The sequence below is a fragment of the Hyaena hyaena genome, unplaced genomic scaffold (assembly GCF_003009895.1).
Source record: "Hyaena hyaena isolate Hyena2069 unplaced genomic scaffold, ASM300989v1 scaffold_1156, whole genome shotgun sequence".
NCBI classification, from domain to species: Eukaryota; Metazoa; Chordata; class Mammalia; order Carnivora; family Hyaenidae; genus Hyaena; species Hyaena hyaena.
This window is the reverse complement of record NW_024081789.1, coordinates 487,579-503,786: the sequence shown is the minus strand read 5'-3', so window position 1 is coordinate 503,786 and position 16,208 is coordinate 487,579. Positions and strand designations below refer to the sequence as shown.

Sequence of the window (16,208 nt, the reverse complement as noted above, 5' to 3'; positions counted from 1 at the left end):
TAGTTCCATTTTATTTTTTAGTATTTATTTATTTATTTTGAGAGAGAGAGAGATCATGAGAAGGGGAGGGGCAGAGAGAGAGAGAGAGAGAGCGAGAGAGAGAATCGCAACCAAGCTCCACACTGCCAGCACAGAGCCTGACGCAGGGGGCTAACTCACCAACTGTGAGAACATGACCTGAGCTGAAACCAAGAGTCAGAGGCTTAACTGACTGAGGCACCCAGGCATCCCTTGGCCCTTATTATTTTAATGTCAGCACCTAAGTTTAGCATGACACAAAACAAAAACTTAAGGAATAATTATTTACTCAATTCATAATCTTAATTTACTATAAAGGAACTTAATTTACTAGAATATTTTTATGATGGAATAAAATATATTTATGTGACAAATACAAAAATTTGATCATAACACAAACATGCACATCACTATCTCTCTTTTTCTTTTTTTTTTTTTTTTTTAAGAGAGAGAGTGTGAGTTGGGGAGGGGAGCAGAAGGGCAGAGGGACAGAGAGAGAGTGTCATAAGCAAGCTCCATGCTCAGCGCAGAGCCTGAGGTGGGGCTTGATCCCATGATGCTGGGATCATGACCTGAGCTAAACTCAAGTCAATGAACTGAGCCACCCAGCCACACTGTCCTGCCCCTACCCATCTTAACCATGCACTCCCTAGAGAACAACTGGCTATCACCCTTTACTATACACAAACTTCTTAAAGGAGCAGGGTACACATGCTATTTCTATTTTCTTACTTCCTAAACACTCTTCAACACTATGACATTTGGCTCTCCTGCATCTTCCACTCCACGGAAATGACACTATACAAATGAGACCTCCATTTTTGCCAAATACAATGGAATCATTATAGACATGATTTTTTAACCATTTCTGCTGTGTCTGCAAGCGCTGACCATTCACTCAATATTAAGGCAGCTCTGATAACAGTCTTAGGTTCTTTCCTGGGATCCCTTGACTTCCAAAACATAGATGCCACAGTATTTTTTTTTTTTTCGGTCTTTTTACCTTTACATTCTTTTGTCAGGTGATCTCATGCCCTCTAGTCTACACATCTAATCCCAACCTCGTAATAATCAGATGCCTATTTGTTCCAGGTACCTCATATTAAATAGATCCCAAATGGAATTACCTTCTACCCACATTTATTCCTTGCCTCTCATCTCCGTAATGATTGACACCAGTTAACAGAAACCAGAAAATCAAGCAAGATAACCTCTTTATCCCTATCCAATTAGATACACTGACAATTTTATCTATAAATATCTCTTGACTTAGTTCTCCTCTTTCCCATTTCTACCCTCATTATTATGGTTCAAGACCTCAAAAGCTCTCTTCTGGATAACTCTGGAGCCTCGTAAATGGTCTTTCAGCCTGTATCTTCAGCCTCCTTTAATTGGGTCTCTTGACTGCCTAACATGTGCTCCATGAAACGTTGCCTACATTTCTTCTCACTGGGAAAACAATGGACAAATATGATCTTCTCAATCCTGTTCTTAAAACCTTTCAAACACAGAGAAGCAAAAGAGCATAGTGGTTAAGAGCACTAACTGGGTTTGAATCTCAGCCCTGCTAATTATTATGTGGCCTTGTATGAGTTTCTTAATCACTCTAGGCTCCAGTTTTCTTATCTGCAAGGGGGTTTAATGACAGTACTTACCTTGTAAAATAATATGAGGATTAATTAACATTTATCTAAAGTGTTTATCTGCCTGACATACAGTAAGCACTACACAAATGTTTGCTATTAATAATAACAATAACAATACTCAGTGGCTCAACATTCAGTTCTATATGATGATTTGGCCCACATCTAATCTCCCAAGGTCACTTATTATTATAGTCTATATTAAACTTCAGACCATGTGGCTTAGAACCTCTTTATCACATTCCTTGAAACTTTTATTATCAATAGTGACTATGTACTATTATACATAGCTTTTAGTCTGTTCTATACACCATGCCCTGGGCTGTGCATATTATAGGTATTATAACATTTATTCTTCATAACATCTTTATGAAGTGGGTTCTGTAATGTTACCTATTTTACAATGGATGGAGCTGATTTATGTAAATGTAAAACAATTTGTTTGTTCCCTGGCTGCTTGAAGTCTGGCCACCATCATGAATGACACAGTAACTATCTGGACCAGGAAGTTCATGTCCAACTGATTACTTCAACAGAAACAGATGGCCATTGATGTTCTTTACCCCAGAAAGACAATCCAGTACCTAAGATAGAAATTCTGTAAAAACTAGCCAAACTATACAAGACTATACCTGATGTCATCTTTTTATTTGGATTCAGAACCCATTTTGGTGGTGGCAAGACAACTGGCTTTGGCATGATTTACGATTCCTTGGATTATGCAAAGAAAAACGAACCCAAACATAGACTTGCCAGACATGGTCTGTATGAGAAGAAAAAGACGTAAAGAAAACAGCAAAAGAAATGCAAGAACACAGTGAAGAAAGTCAGGGGGATTACAAAAGCCAATGCTGGTGCTGGCACAAAAAAGGAGTAAAGATTTTGCAGTGACTATCTGAATGACTATACAGATTTTTCATGTTAGAACTAATAAACTAAGAACTTTAAAAAAAAGGTAAAACAATTTGTTCAATATACATCTAGCATGGGGCAGAGCTGCGACTGGAATCCACAGCTGTTAGTCACCAAAGCTACATGCTCTTGACTATTACACTGGACTGTGAAATTTCTGAAGTGGAATCAAGATTTACACACCCTCAGGGTGCCTGGGTGGTTCAGTCAGTTGAGAGTTTGACTCTTGATTTCCACTTAGGTCGTGATCCCAGGACTTGTGGGATCGAGCCCCACATCAAGCTCTGTGCTGCACAGGGGGCCTGCTTGGGATTCTCTCTCTCCTTCTGCTCCCCAACCCCCAACACACACACACTCTTTCTAAAATATTTTAAAGAATAAAAATGCAAATTAAAAAAAAAGATGTACACAGCTTTCTATGGTCATTATCTACCACAGTGCCCAGAACATATCATTAAAAAATATACAGTTTATGTAACTACTTAAACTGAAATCCATGGTGTCAAATACTAAGAATTCCTAACCCTTATTTCTCCTCCAAAATGTTTTGTTTTCTTATCTTCTATTCTGTTTATATCATGGAAGGTCTATTTAAAAAATGATAAAATCTCCTCAATAATTTTTAACTCAGATCACAGAGGTATACAATAAGATGTAACTACTTGAGGGTGTGGATGATGTCTTAATGAAGGGTCATTCATCTTTTTATCACCAGTTTCTACTTCAGTGTTGCTAGAGAATAGGTTACCAACAAATATTTGTTGAATAATAAGTAAATGAATTCTAGTCCTGGAAAAATGAGAGTTGGAACTTTTTGATGAGTCAGTTTATAATTATATACACTCCTGGATCAATAGCACAGACATTTGTAAACATTTTATAATTCAAAAAAAAATATTTCAAGTTGGTTTTGGCATCCATCGTGGGTATATTTTTATAGCTGATTTGCTTTCTTGATTATGTTCTATTTTGGATAATGTTAAAATGAGTTTGTGTTCCTACATATTTTACTTCAGAACAGTTAAAATTTTCTGGAATTTAAAACAGAAGTCCAACCAGGACTGAATGAGGTAATGGAGACATACCTAGAATTTGACTGAGCTTACCTAATAAGAAAATACACCTTGGTTTAATCTTCAAAGAGATTTCTCTTTTCAAAAGATCTTCACCATTGCTCCCCAAAACAATAAAATAGGAACAAAATATCTACTTTTATAACAGTTTAGAGTTATATAAATCAGAAGATTTTGTTTGCAAAATAAAAGAAAACCTAATCTAAATGGTTTAAAATATCTTTTAATATCTCAAACATCTTAAGCTATTAATAAAATAAAATTTAAGAATTTAATCTATTACTTCAATAACCAGAGTCCTGAGATTGGGCTGGTTCTGTGTTCATTACTTTAGCAAGTCAATGAGGAGCCAGTAGCTTTTTGTCACTCTGTTCTACCAGTCTCCACCTTTTGGGTAGCTCTCCTCATGAACACAAGATGGCTATAGTTGCTCCAGGCATCACCTCCATGTGCAGTAACTTTCACAGACAGAAAAGTGAATAGCTCTGTCCTGGATCTTATTTTAAGAACTAAGAAATTTCTCAGAAAGTCCCCAAGGGGACTGACCTTACTTTTCACTACAAAGAACTGGGTTATAAGCCATTTCCTAAAACAATCACTGGTAAAGAGATGAAATTACCATGCTTGGTTTACACTAGTATAAGTCCGTCCCCTTGGGATGAGGCCAAGCTAATATAAAACACATGGCATAGCAGCACATCAACATGTGGATACTTGAGCAAAACTGTCATTCTATTAGTAAGGATGGAGGTAAAAGAGAAGAAGAAATGCATTCCAGTAGACAATCAACAATCTCTCCTTAACTACTCTGTGGTTTTCTAAAGTCTGTCTGAAAGCATGTTGAACTGAAGTAAAGCATCTCCTTAGTCAATGCTAAGAGTCATCATGATGCTCTTCATACTATACAATGAAGACTTTCCAATATTTTCAAAAGGGAGACATGGGATGAGAATATACTAAAAAGAAAACAAAACAAAAACAAAAAAAAACCCATTTTCTTGATTCTTAGAAGTAGTTTAGCATATTGTTTGGGCTATCAACAATATCATTAATTTTACATAGTTTTTCTTAGACTTTATAGTATATGTGCACTGTATAGATTAACATACAGTATCACTCCATAGTGAATTAATTTGACATAAGGAAAGTGGCTTTGAATTTAACACATTAATGTAGTTCAAAATATTCTATTCTCCATTTCATAACAAAATCTTTTAGGATTCAGGCTAATTAAACTTGGGTTTCTTGACATCTTTAATTTAAAGCAATACTAGTACCTGTATTTTAGTTAAACATTTGTAAGTTAGGCACCATTTATTTTTAAATCCTTACTGCTTTAGAATTGTAATACACCTTATATCCATAGCAAGTGCGATCCAGTCCTCTCACCTTACTCTGAGACATCTAAACCAATGAAAACTAAAACCAGTGTAAATATGTCATCATGATGATGAACAAGCATGCCTCTTGTTCCTGACCCATCTTTTGTTACCTTAACATTAGGACATTATCCCAGGCATTATGTAGTCCATCAGCCACTTGACCATGCAAATAAAAATAACCAAATTCCAAACTGTTAAAATCTGACTTCTCATTATCACTTCTTAAGAATTAATATTTGTGAAATGTAGAAATCATCTGGGTACATGAGTTCATTACATCTTTATGGTCTCCCACTATCAGAGTGAATAGGAGTTAAAAATACCACTCAAAGGGGTGTCTGGGTAGTTGAGTAGGTTGAGGGTCTGACTTTGGGTCATGATCTCATGGTTCGTGAGTTCGAGCCTCACATCAGGCTCTCTGCTGTCAGCACCATACCACTTCAGATCTTCTCCGTCTGTCCTTTCCCCCACTCTCAAAAAGAAATAAACATTAAAAAATATGACTCACCATTGAAAATTAATAGGTGACCATGCAAGCTGTTCAGCTAGATTTGTCACACATAGAAAAATTTTATGTAACTCTTTCCCTAAAGTAAAACTATATTCTCACATGCACATAGCTTTCTGGGACTATGGATTTAAAAACTGGAATTACACCTTAGTGTTTGAAAAACGTGTGCATGCATCCATGTGCATGTGTGTTTCTGTGTGATTTTCATGTATGCAAAGAAGAAAAATAAGTCTGTTATTCACTAGAGTGACCTTTTGCACTGAACTGAAGAAAATCATAGGTACTTTCGGCCAGAGAGAAGAAGATTCAGCTACAGACCTTTCAGAAGAAATACAAAGAAAGGTTTCATTACTTTAATTGCAAAGAGGTAAGAGCATTTTGATAACATTCTTGCACTTCCAAGAGGCAATCAACTTCTTTCTATTTAGACCCCAGTCCTAACACCAGCAAAACGATCATCCTCCAAGTATCTGACTTTCTAGAAAAGTGAGATTACAGTTATTCATGTTCAGGCTGCTTTTGGAAATAAGCCAAGACTTTTGGGAGGTGTTAGTGACCCTTTAAAAACTCTAAGTGCTGGCTCCTATTTAAAGAAATTTTGTCTTTAACATCCTTACAGCATAGACTGCAAAGAAAGGCAAAGTGGGGTCAACCCAGACTGATCAGAATGCTTCGTAGCTGTAACGCTGGACATTACATATCTCTGAAATTTGCTCATGCTTGCAACCCACCTCATCCGATTGAAAAGTTTAGGTTATGCTGCTAGATAATCTGTGGGTTTCTACAAGATTTGTTATCCTTGCATTCATATATATTCTAGCTAGGTATAAACCTTCCTGTGCACAGCAATACAAAATACTAGGATAAGCAACACTGCTCACCTGTAAAATGAAAAATAAATATTAAAAAAATATGTATTTTGCACTTAACATTTTTACTCAGACAAACTCTATGATCTATTAAGTGACAATGTAGAGAGCAAACCATTTTTAAGCTACTCGTAACCCATGGCAACAAAAATAATTCAACATTACATTTGGGAAACTCATGTTTTAAGAAATTTCTTCAGGGACCCCTGGGTGGCTCAGTGGGTTAAGCGTTGACTTTGTCTCAGGTCATGATCTTGCAGTTTGTGAGTTCCAGCCCTGAGTCAGGCTCTGTGCTGACAGCTGACGCTGACAGCCTGGAGCCTGCTTCGGAGTGTGTCTCCCTCACTCTTGGCCCCTCCCCTGTTCACAGTCTCTCTATCTCAAAAAGAAAAAAGAAAAAGAAAAAAGAAATTTCTTCAAACACAATGTAATGTGAAAAATATATAAATAAAATATACTTTTTTTTACATTAAACAAGTTTGCTTTTTTCTGCTTCGTTTCACAGTCACTTAATAAATCCATGGTTATTTACAGAAAAATCTAATTTCACATGTACAAATTTCACTAAAGGCAGATAAGAGGTTCAAATAAATTCTACAAATCTATCAGAAAAATCAATATCTATAGAATATCTTTTATTTGAAACTATAAAAGTTTATATTTTATTCTGTTACATATTTGACTTTGGCTATTATTGGATACATAATGAGTACCATGGTTTTGACACTGATTTTTTCAAGTGAGCCAAAATAACTGAAAATGACATAAAACTTCCTTTGGATTCATATAAAAATTTCAAGAACAAATGTATTTCAAGGTAGAGCAAGCCATATAATTACAAATTTTGAAACGAATCCAACCATTTATTTAAAATATCTACTTATTAGCCTAATAAGTAGATCTTTGAAAATTAAGACATTGGATGCATTTGAGTGAATATTCAGTTGACTGTCAAAGAAGAAAACTTCTGTTTCTTCTGGAGTATCCAAAACAGTCAATAATACCATATACTATACTTAACACAATTATTTTTAAGTGTTTAAAAAATTAGTCTCCAAATGGAATTTTTAAAGAGTTGATAATGTGTTAACGAATGCAAAAATGGAATATTAGAATAATGGAATTATTACTTCTCTATGATGATGTGAGCATTTTTACAACACTTTTTAGCAGATGTGTATCTTTTACTAATTGAACTCAGTAATTATGAATTTGTTACTAAATCATTTATATAATATTAATTAAAAATTCCTTTCATTAAAGGAAGTATCACATCAGTTCATACTGGAGATGGAAGAAAGAAAACTGGGAATGAAATTAAATAAATCATTTTTAAAAGGTTACAACACTAAGAAATTTGTAAGACCCTTTTCCATATTTCTTGTCACACAAATAGCTAGATTTTAGGTAAGAAATATTTTTAAAAATTAATATTAAACACGAGCTTCAAGTTACAGGTTTCTATTGAATTCAAAAATAGGATTAATTCAATTAAAATTCTAAAATCATTGGGGGGCTGATGGTAGATATATTGTTGCCTCCTCCATCTTGTAAGTATTAATATACAAAACCATTTATATTGAATTACTGACATCCTCACAAGTGCAAAGTAAGTTCCTTGCTGAATTTTATGCATTTTTATTATACATGGTGGACTGTGAATACTTATTAATTAAATCTGTTTTGTTATTGCTCCTTTTTATGAGGTACTCGATCTCTAGCTGAGAAGTAAAAGTTCATTATTAAAATATGATTCTTGTATCTAAAACAGTCCTATGTAAAAAGTATAAATAAATTCCTAAATTTAAATTAGTGAATTCTAATAGGATTTCAATGCCTGTCAAGCCTGGAGTAAATGATTCAATATATTCACCAACTGCTTAAGAGAAAAGATATGTGTACAAAGGAAATAAATTACTGAGTGAAAACAAACAACAGCTAAAATATGAAAATAAGTATTAAACAGTGATCTATACACATAAAAGCAGCATCAGTTGGAGTTATTTTTAAAAGATCAAAATATGTTCCATTCTAGTTAATAGTATTACTTTTCATATTAATGCTTTTCAAAGAAAAGAATTTATTTTACTATACAGAAAAACCTCAAGAATACAACTTGTAAATTACTCATACTATTAATAAGTCAATCATTTCCTATATTTCAGTCTTCAATTAGAGTGAAATACCTTAAAAGTTAAAAACATTTCATATGTCACTAGCTCAAAATGACCTTATGTCTGGAATAACGTTTATGCAGAATAACAATTATAGAACTCATATTATCTGCCAGATACTACCTTATTTAAATACATAACTTAACTTAATATTCTCAAAGTACTATTACTACCCCAGGCTAGCTAACTTGTTTATATAGCCCATATTAAGTGGCATTCTAAAGATTCAAAATCAAGCAGTCTTCTTGGAAGACTGTTAAAGAACCACTACTCTATCCTACCTCTTGAGGGAAATGATTCAACCAGGGTCTGCTACGCATTTGAAAGCCAATGTTTTAAACTATAAGCAGTCAGAGTTGTCAAATGTGAAAATTTTTGCTAATTATGAAAGTGAATGTGTTAGTTTCAAGAAACGAAAAAGGAAAGTGAGCATAATAAATATGCCAAGAGATCACACAGTATAAATGTTAAGAGCTGAGATGGTGGCACTTAAATTCTTCAGCTGTGATTTCATCCTGAGATGACTCTCATTCAAAACACACACATAAAAAAGCAAACTGTCGTATTTAACATTCAAGGTCATACCATTCAAATTATGTACATATACCAAAACTACAGTAGCATCATCCATAAATTATGCCCAAAGATAATTGTCTCATTAACCTGGTTCCAGTACATTAAAGATACTTTATTCTAAAATAATTAACTGATCAAATTGTTCTAACAGTTTGATTGTTTATTGGTCAATAAAATTCACATACCTTAAATTTTTATGGAGGAAAGTCCACCTTTATTCGAGAAAATTGGACATGATTTGCTTTCACCTTTCCAAATAAAAAGCAGCATAGACGTTTAACTGATACTAGCCTGAAGTCAGTCAAGAAGAAAGCATAACTCCTAATAAATGTGGATCTACTTTCCTCTGAAGGAGACTTTGAAAGAAGCAATAGGAGGCAGAGCAATATACATCTCTAGAACTGAATTTCAAAGGCCTTATTTGGCCCTTCTTCCACATGGGAAGAATTAGAAAACTTTTTGCCTTTTATTTTCCATTGTAAGATCCTAAATGGGAAAATAAGTCCAGGCTATGTAGGTCTCCATATAGGATTAGACGCAGTGGCAGCCATAGTGCAAGGAATGTAGGACACAACGGTCTATGTAACTGGCTGCTGTGAACTTTAGTGGCAAACTTTAAAAAAAAGAAAGAAAGAAAGAAAATACTTTCGTACTTCAGCACAGATCTCAAAATCATTCCAAGAAACTTCCTTCAACTGGGTCTGCTGCATTAATGAGATCATGGAACAGATCTGCTAATTTAGAATTAAATGCTTTGGTAAGGAAAGTTTATTATGATAAACTAAAAAGTCAGAGTTTTAAAAACTAATTGGATGCGACAATACACGGTATTTTTCATATATGACTCATCACTGTGTGGATTAAAAGCAGCTTAAATTAAAAACGGAATCCCTTGAATTTAATTAAATGGCTTCTAAGAATGGTTTTAAAGACATTTAAACAACGTAGAAAAATTATGATACATCTACTTTGTCGAGTATATCTTAAAATCCTACTAGTTCATCTTCTTTTAAAGTTATAATTTGTAACAACTATTAAAATTTATAAATCACTATATTGTGCCCCTGAAATTAATATAATACTGTATGTTAACTATGCTAGAATTAAAATTTTAAAATACATAATAAAATTTTTGTAAATGCTTAAAAATAAAGTGCTAAAAGAAAAAACAAATAAAATAAAAGTAAAAATGAAATACTATTATCACAACTATAATGTTAAATTAGCCAAACAAGTAAATAAAAATTGAGTAAACAATGCAATTTTACCTGGTGCACTTTTATTAATATTCTTGTAATTTAAATGTCCCTTATTCTTTGGAAAACCTCCCTTAGTTTACCTGATTATGTATGTAGTTTCCTTATAATACCCAATATTTAAATGAATATTCATAAATCAATCATCTCACTCACATTTTAAAAATGCAACTGCTGAACAAACCATGTTTAAGTTTTTCAGCTATGCTAGTATATGGATTCTCCAGAAATAAAAATACTTACCCAAGAGCTTCTAAATATTTTTCTGGCAAATAAAATCTGTAGTGAAACTTAAAACAACTAGACACCATTATCTAACATTCTGAAATTTTCACTTTGCTTACAGTGATAAATAAAATAAACCTATCTGTTGTTTGACAAGGGAAAGAATGATTTGAACAAGAGAATAGTATATATAAATTGATGATATTTAGAAGAGTATAAAAGAAGATTATAATTTTTGCAAAAGCTAAGTGAAATATTTTGTTTTATTTTTCTTTTTTGGTCAATAATAACTCAAGATGTGAATCAGGTTCCTGTGGTGGCTCTGTGAACACCATTACAAGCATCAATCATCAATGACCCAGTGAAGTCCAGAACTAAGTTAACAAAGAAAGAAAAGGGATTTTTTCCACAGACATAGGTAACTTTATATTTGTATATTCCATGGGTTCTAAAAGCAATAATAAAATATTAGTTTTTCAAATAAAATATTATATAGAAGTTTGGTGATCAGAGACTACCTTGAATCAAGTTATTCATTGCAAGATTTAAATGACATCTAGTCTAGGTCCCCATGTTACATAGGAATCATGGCATCTGATCATAAAGACCCCAAATGATAGGGGCTCATGAACTCACAATATAGCCAGTCCGCAGATTTTTGGAAGGTTATGTTAGAAAGCTCATTTCCTCCTCCTCCTCCTCTTCCTCCTCCCCCCCCTCCTCCTTTTTCTTCTTCTTCTCTCTCTCTCACTTTTATTTATTTTTTAATGTTTTATTTATTTCTAGGAGAGAGAGAGAGACAGCGTGAGCAGGGGAGGGTCAGAGAGAGAGGGAGTCACAGACTGAAACAGGCTCCAGGCTCTGAGCTGGCAGTCAGCACAGAGCCCGACGCGGGGCTCGAACCCACGAACCGCGAGATCATGACCTAAGCGAAAGTTGGACGCTTAACCGACTAAGCCACCCAGGCGCCCCTCTCTCACTTTTAAAAAGCTCATGTTTTTAATGTAGGCAAAGATGCTTCATCTTTTAATATTTTCTATAACGTTACCTTAGTTTTGCCCTCTGACATTATCATAAGATAGTCCAAATTCCTTTTCTTACTTGATACCTTTTCAATATTTAATGATAGCTTTCATGCCCTCACTTTTCCAAGTTAAGTCTTACTATCAGATTTTATGGATTATATCTATAATACCCAATCATCTCCCTTTCTTTCTTTTTTGGATACATTCTTACTTTTAGAGTAATAGTTTGCCAGGGTCCCACTTAAAATGTAGTGCTCAGAAAGAAAACATTAAATGTGGTCAACACCGTAAATCATAGTAAGACAATCATGTCCTTCAGTAGGATGCTATCATTAGTTCAATTTCACAACACATTAACTTTCCACTACAAATACCGAGCTCCTGCCAATAAAAGCATGTCATTAATTGTGTAGTGGGTTTCTTGGACTCAAAACCAGAACCTTACATTTGTATCTACTGCTGTAAGATAATATCATGACATCAAATAAGTTAGCAAGAATCCCTGTATTTGAGCCTCTGGTATGTTCTACTGAAAATTACCAACATACTCTATTTGCCTTCCTACCTAACTCATAGATCTCCAGTTTTGTACAGTATTGAGCTACACTGACCGAAAATCAATGTTTACATTAGCCTATCGCAAGTCGTAAGCTGTAAGAATCCCCAGTGAAAACGTTGTCTCGAATGGCAACTGACATTTAAGAAATTTTGTCGGTGACTTCTTTTTCACTTGTTTACTTTTTAAACTGATTCTATAGAGAAGAACATCTCCCTACAAGTGTTCCTCAATAGTGGGTCACGCAGTAAGATTAGGGTGCTGCTCAAAATTCAGGCAATGGAACGCTCAATTCCTTCTCTGAGGCAGGACAAACATGTAAAATCAACAAGAAGCCTTCAGCCTGATAGGAATTTGCATAGACATACATATAGCACATGAAATGTGAGTTTGATCTACAGAACGTACACAAATCACGTGAGGAAGACAAAGATTTGTTATTTTATTCTAGTTAAAGTTGTCCTCTTTCCAAGAAACTTTTATCTCACTCTTCCCCTCTTCAGGCCGTATCTTCCTTTCAGCAAAAACAGAGTTAATGAGAGTTCTGCAAGACGCCGTCTCCCGCCGTCCCCACCACAGCCTTCCAGTGAGGCTCATCTCAGCCAGGTTGAGGCTGAGGGCGGCTGAGCTGAAACCAGCTGGCTTTTCCGTCCAACTCCTCCTCAGAAACACACCCCTCAAATCGGAAGCCAAAAGAGCCCAGCCACAGAGAACTTGCACTCAACAAGGGCAACCCCTGAGGAGAGAACCTTCGGGCAACCGCTTCTCTCCTCCCGACCCCCAGCGCTAGAACCCGCTCCCAGCGCCGCGCCTCCTTCTCGAGCCTTCTCCCGCCGGCCAACTCGGGGTGAGCGCTGGGGTTAGTCAGTGCGCACGTGACGCGCGGTGCCCACATGACACGGCCGTGGGCGGGGGAGGGGGACAGAGGCGCAAAGCAGGGGAAAAGTTGAAGAAGACCCGTCAAAGCGCCCAAAGCAATCTGTCCCTTCCCTTCTTGGTCACCTAGAGGTTCAGAGAGGGGTACTCAGACGATGGCTGAGGACCAAGGCGTCTCCCGTCCGGCTCCTGAAAAGGGGGGCGTAGTTCCCCGCTCGCCCCGTCACCCTATGTTCCTCCCCGCCCTGCTGGTGATGCCGCTGCACCCTCAAGTCCTTCCTCCCTCCCTCTTTCGTCCCTCCTTCCTTCTTTCCTTCCTTCCCTAAAACCTCTTCATCCACTGCGGGCTGTGCCACTGACGCACATTCAATTTGCCCCGGGAGCTCGCCCGCACCTCTGAGGTCACACAAGGCCAAACACCTTCCAAAGTGGAGGGTATAGCTGCGCAAAGTTGCACGCCACACCGCAAACCTGCCCCCTCCCTTCCACTGAGCACCCCTACAGGACCCCCTGCAAAGCTCACTTGCTCTGCCGGGTCCTCCCTCGGCCTGGCCCACCGTCGCGCCACACACCCCCTTCCACACGCGAGCCCACCCTCGCACTGCCCTGCGCCTCGGGCGGTCCAGCCGCCTGGCGAAGCACCGAGCGAGCCGCCGCGCTCACCTTGTTTGACACACTTGAGCCGAAGGGGGTCCTTGCAGTGTTTGATCACGGCCAGCACGTCCCTGATGGTGAGACCCGCCACGGGGGTCTCGTTCACTTCCAGCAGCAGCTCCTCCGACACCAACTTGCTGCCGCTCTCATAGGCCACCTTGCCGGGCTTCACCTCCCCCAGGTAGGGGAACTGTCCATTCTCGGCGCCCCCCTTCAGTTCAAAGCCCAGCTGGCCCTCCGGGTTCCTGCCAATGACACTCTCGTGGACTTTGCTAGTCCAGTGGCTTTTCTTTTTCAAGCTTTTGGACATGGCAGTGGGGTGCGTCGCCTCAGCTTGCTGAGGGGTTCCTTTGGGGTAGGGGAGTTGGTGCTGAGAGAATGAGGATGAGGAGCACGGGGACCAGGAGGTGAGAAGAGCAGACTTTGCCTTCCTGCCCCTTCTGTTCGGTGCTTCCCCTCTTCTTTGGATGGAGTGAGGATGATGAAGGGGGAGGAGGAGAGGGACGGCTGGGCAGAGGTAGGAGAGCTTGGGTGAGGCTGTGCTGCCCCTTGAATGACACTCAAGGCTGTGGCCCCGCAGCAGAGGAGAGCTGTGGCGGAGGCGGCGGCGGCCGGAGCGAGCAGTAGCCGAGCTGCTGAGCGAGCGGCGTGGGGGTGGGGAAGGAGGGTAAGGGATGCCGGGGGCCACTCCTGCGTGGTGCGAGTGGGAGCGCGCGCGCGCGCCCGGGTGTGTGTTGTTAGCCGATATCCATGGTAGCTGCAGTGGCAGCGGCAGGGTCCGTGTGTGTGTGTGAGTGTGTGCGTACTAGTTGTACTGTACCGGCGGGAGGGGAGGAGGGAGGGGAGGAGGGAGCCAGCCGGAGGGGGGAGGGGGAGGGCCGCGCGCGCGCGCCGGGTGGGGAGCCGCTTCGCCGCTGTCTCGCTCCCTCCCTCCGCGGCTTGACCCGGTAGTGAAGGCAGAGAGAGAGGCAGGCTGGGTCCGCCTGGCAGCCTACGAGAGGAGGCGGGAGCGGGAGAGGAGGGGAGCCGAGGCCCGGCGTGGGGAGGCCGGCAGAGAGGGCTGCGAGCTGGTGCGGACCTCGCTGCAGCGTCCACGCGGCCGGCCGGCGCGCTGGGTTACTGCGCCGCGAGGACGCCGGGACTTCCTCAGACCCGGGCTCCACGCGAGCAGAGAAAGCGAGACCCGACTCTCGGCGCGCCCTCGAGCCTGGGGCTCCGGCGGGGCCGTTGCGCCCCAACCCCCCCCCCCCCGCCCCTGCCCCGGTGCGGGACCCGGCGGTGGGAAAGCCGAGCTGGCGGGACCCGGCGAGGAAGTGCGGGGGAGGCCCGGGCTCCCGGCGGCGGAGTTCTCGGCTGAGCGGGGCTTTGTTTCCAGCCAAACTCCTTGCGGAGTTCTCAGAATGCTCCCTCAGAGGAGCGGAAAGTTAGGGAAGTGTAGGCTGGTTACCCAGACGGCGGGGTGCAGGCCGGGGCGGAAACTTAGCGGAGGGGCCGCGTTGTCCGGAGAGAGGCGGTTCCCGGCTCCCAGGACAAGGGGCTTCGCTTTTCCTGGTTAGGAGACGCGGGGCGGAGGGGGCTGTGGCGGGAGACAGGTGGTCTCGGGCAGCCTCCTGGGAGAAAGGAGCTCTACGCCCCAGGACTGTGGCGGAGACGACTGGGGCGCAGCTAAGCCTCAGACTCGGGCTTGCGCCTTAGGGAGAAACCTTACGACGTCCTGGCCCGACAGCTTCCTGCTCCAGTGGAGGAAAAGGGTCTGAGCGAGCTTGAACACCAGGGCCGAATCCGGGCTGGAGCTTAGCCCGCAGGCCCACCACCGGGTTCCTTTCCCTTCAACCGAGTTTGCAGCCGGGAGGAGAGGTGAGGACAGGCGCGCAGAGATGCAGGAGGGCTGCTGGTTTTCATTCAAACGCTACTTTGGTGTAAGATGTTAGGAATAATTTTTTTAAATTTCTGTGACTAGTGAGTGAATTTAATTTGCTGTATTTTAAAATGATAGCGATGAGAAAGAAAAAAAGTCGCACACCCACTCTTCTCTTTAAAGCAAAGCACGAAAAGGACTGAGCAGTTAAGATTTTTGATGTCTGAGGCGAAGAGAGTGTGGGAGGCAAGCGGTTCAGTTAAAAACGTGTAGTCCACCCAAACACAAAGAGTCTGAATTGAATTCAGACTCTGCTACTTACCAAGAGTATACTCTTGAATTGATTGCTTGACCATTCCGAGCCTCATTGTCTTTATTTGTTAAACCGGATTAAAAATACTAATTTGATAAGACATGATAAGGATGAATCAGGTGATGCATACAAAATGCTTGCCTGGTACAGGTGGGTAGACACCCAAAATAGTCACTTCCTTCCTCTTTTCCTCGCAAGTGTAACTCATTATTTGGGGGAAGAGGAGGATCAAATTTAGTCAGAACTGGAAGAGTTATTAAAGAAACATGATTTATTTAAACGTGTCT

At 39.9% G+C, this 16,208-nt stretch overlaps 1 long non-coding RNA gene and 1 pseudogene across 1 annotated transcript in view; both read left to right on the top strand.

The window, feature by feature from the left end:
- Window positions 1-2,137: 2,137 nt before the first annotated feature.
- Window positions 2,138-2,538, top strand: LOC120224313 (annotated as a pseudogene).
- Window positions 2,539-15,013: 12,475 nt separating this feature from the next.
- The window catches only part of LOC120224312, a 16,294-nt gene continuing 15,099 nt past the window's right edge, over window positions 15,014-16,208 (top strand). Inside the window, exon 1 of the long non-coding RNA XR_005526528.1 lies at window positions 15,014-15,607. This is a non-coding gene — a long non-coding RNA (uncharacterized LOC120224312). The remainder of the gene's footprint in view (window positions 15,608-16,208) is intronic.